This window comes from Apium graveolens, chromosome 6 (genome assembly GCF_009905375.1).
Source record: "Apium graveolens cultivar Ventura chromosome 6, ASM990537v1, whole genome shotgun sequence".
NCBI classification, from domain to species: domain Eukaryota; kingdom Viridiplantae; phylum Streptophyta; class Magnoliopsida; order Apiales; family Apiaceae; genus Apium; species Apium graveolens.
Window position 1 is genome coordinate 59,138,209 of NC_133652.1, and position 3,568 is coordinate 59,141,776.

Here is a 3,568-nt window from a genome sequence, read left to right on the forward strand (position 1 = left end):
CGCGATCAGCTTCTTTCTGTAATTCAAGTAACAACATTCTTAAATCATCATCGCCCAAGCGGATCCCTAGGAGATCTTTCAAAGCTGCGAAGCCCCGCTGCTGATTCTCTGGCATCGACTCCGCCTGTCGGTGTTCTTCGAGACTGCGTCCAAACCGGTGCGGATGGGTGGCTCCCAACCATCAGCATCTTCTTCCACTAGCTCAATGATTGGGGACGTGTCATTGGAATAGTCCAGGTGCCGAGGGGTTATCGGCACACACCCTCTTTCGGTACGGCCATGGCCGGCTGAGGCATCCCTATCAGTCATGGGTGCTTTTCCAGTTGCATGAGTCTCACGGCCGCGGCGAAGACCCCTCCTGGCCTTGCGCCGCTCTACCGTGCTCAACCTTGAATCGAAGCCGTTCAAAGCATCGCCCATGTGATACAGTTGTTCCAGTAAGTCGGCGTTGCAGATGAGCACAGGCGGCTGTCCCCCAACGTCCGGTGTGGGGCGATCAGTCATTGGTGGAACATAGGGTTCATATTCATAGCGGCAATCATAATCTTCTTCAGAACTTCTGTCATAAAAACTTCCATCACGATATTGAGACATCTTTCCTCCCAGATGCAGATCCTGTTCAGCCCCTCCTTCTAGCGCAAATTTGTTGACGGAGGAATTTGGGAGCAATAAAACTTGAGGTTCGTAGCCGGAAATAAGATCTGTGATGGCGGTTCTTCGTTGGAAACGTGAACAGTAACCGGTAGATCCGATGAACAGTATTCGTCGGAAAGGATGAACAGTATTTGGTGGTGATAATTATTGGGGGCTGAGATTGCTTAGGGTTAGTGGTGGCTCCTTTTGCGCTCTCGCTTCTGACCCCTTACAATTTACCTACGTACCCCTATTTATAGGGGATCAAGCCCACGTAGTTTTTGGGGAACAAGAAACCTAATGGGCTTAGATTTCTTATCCCGAGGCCCAGTAGGAAACCCACTGGAAACCGTCTTCTACTAGCTTTAGGAATGTCCGCCGATGAGCCCCAACCACAAAGGCCCAAGGCTCGTCCACGGCTTCGAGACTTCGCGGATGAGGCATTTCCCTGGCCAAGGATAACCCTCCGCTACCAGCTGTTTCTCTAATCCATGGACGCAGGTATAGCCGTGGTTCACCGTAAATGTTGGACGCATCCTTGTCCCCCGATAAGGAGCCCCTACCAGATTATAGGACAAGTGATCCCAAGCTTTCGGGTGCAAAGTGCAGGATACTCCGAAGTCTCCTAACGAGGACACCCGTTGACTACAGAGACAGAGCTCCCAAAGCACACACCAGATTTTACCCCACATCCCCAATGAGGACACCCATTGACTACAAGAGGAGGCCTTCAGTCCAGGCATACCCCTGGAGGTCTCTGACCATGGACACCGCCTTTCCTGTAGATATGCTATGAGAAGGAGTTCTTCAATATAGTACCTGCATCAAACAGGTTAGTAATAACATTTTCCATCTTCCTTGAATCTTCCAGAGAGTTCATCCAAGTAGCATGTCAAAGTTGCATTCATATGTCAAGTAGAAGTTCAGGGTGCGCCCAAACATTCCTGTATGTTGGCGCTGCCCTGTGTCATCAGCCTTTGACCTCTTCCTATGTCATTCTACATCATAGGGCGTGCCCTAAATTATTCATCGTTAGGGCTTGCTCTAATTCTGTCCAAGCCAAAGTGTGGGTCTGTCAAAGCAATCATGTCCGAGTAATCCATCCTAGGAGCCTTCCTTACCTAGGGCGCGCCCTAAGGCTCACTACAGGACAGATTCCAATCAAGGAATTCCTCTCCTCCTTTTCAATAATTGGGCGCGCCTCCTCCATCATGCTTGAGGGCGCGCCTTGAAGACATGATAATCACAGCTGTTAATTATTTACTCAGTCAATGGCGTGCAATCTTAGGGCGCGTCTTCTATTTGTGGAAAGTCAATCTCATCTTTTCCTTGATTTCAGGCACTTCCCCTTCAATTCTGCTCATTTTATTAATCTTAATCTGAATATTGTTTATACCAATTTTTGGGCATAACAAGTACCTCATCGCTGATCAATATTTTGTTCCCCGAATAGAAAAAAAGTGTAAGAAAATGGTAGTAATAATTACAAAATGAGACCTGTCACCGATGTATAGTACAAAACCCTAGGATAGGCTGATATACTAATTGGGCTAGCTAAAATTGTATAATTAGTTTTATTTATTTATTTAATTATATATTTATCATTTGAATTTTTTGTAAGTAGTTTAAAGTGTTTTGACCTAATAGCAAAAATTTTTATTTTTAAAAAATTGTTTTTATGAATTTTAGTATAAGTTATATATTTTTATTCTGAAAAAAAATTAAAATGTTTTATTTTTATTATATAATCAAAGTACTTTAAAACACATCCAAACTAGAAGATAACTACAGGCTTTCTCAGTCTACTGAGAACCACAAACCGAAGCATAGCAACACGATGAGCAAATACGAAATACAACACTGTACTAGAATCTGTGTCCACGGCAGCATAACATATTTTATTAGGGGAGTATGGGTTTCGGTCTTGCTTCAGTACAACGAGCTCCAGCTCCTTTTGAGCCCCTTTTTTGCATCTTTTCCCTTGCGATCTTTCATGACCTCGTCCATGTCATGAACGAAGTTCTGAAAATACAAAATTGATTCATGAAAATATGAAGGTATACATTTCCATTGAATGCAAAATTATGATATACATGTGTATTTCAATGAAATGATTAGTGTGTGCTCAACATACCCACTACTTCATCCTCTTCAGGGGCGTACCCATGATTCAAAATCTAGAGGGGCCGGTGTAATATTCTTTTCGCCCATCCAAGTAACAAAAACTATATATATCAACCTTAAAGTGTTGTTGATTGATACGGTGGTTATAATTATTCTCTTTATATGAGTTCGACTTATTATGTGTGCGTTTGTAATGACATAGCGAAAAAAATGAGACTATATTTATGAGAATTTTGCATTAAAACATTTTAAATTCAAAATTTTATCTCTTCACTGAAATATATTCAATAAAGCGCAAGAGCGACTAATTTTTATTTTGGGACTGAAATTAGGGTTTTTCATTCTTCTAATTTGTAAATAAAATACGGGCAAGGAGTTTTTGTGTGTTATAACTCGGATTTTGACTAGATGCACCAATGTTAATATGGTCTTCGAGTTTGGGCTAATATATAGGCACATGGCTTCTGTTTTCTCTCACCGGAGCTGGATAACATTGTTGTATAAATATTAAATGGGCCAGAAAAATTCCACTTGGGCTGGGCAGCTTATGGTCCGCCACTGATCCTCTTCATCTCTTCCTGTTTACAAATGCAAGAAACATGATATAAGAGAACTAAAAATAAACATATAGATTTAGTTTTGAAGAAACAAAGTTGTAGCTCATGTTTTGCATAATAATATAAGATCCAGAAAAGAGCCTTCCTCTAACACGTTTAAGGTTTTAGAGCAATTTGTCACGGACTTAGAACACCCTTAGTTCAACCGCGCCGGCACTTAACTTCTGTCTCCCCTTGAGAACCACTAAGTAAGC

At 42.2% G+C, this 3,568-nt stretch overlaps 1 long non-coding RNA gene across 1 annotated transcript; it reads right to left on the reverse strand.

Moving 5' to 3' along the window:
- Nucleotides 1–2,335: 2,335 nt before the first annotated feature.
- Nucleotides 2,336–3,307, reverse strand: LOC141668479 (uncharacterized). Its single transcript, XR_012553072.1, has 2 exons — nt 2,768–3,307; nt 2,336–2,655 (listed from the first exon to the last, which is right to left on the reverse strand). It is a non-coding gene; the product is annotated as an uncharacterized LOC141668479 (long non-coding RNA).
- Between the last annotated feature and the right edge of the window lie 261 nt (nt 3,308–3,568).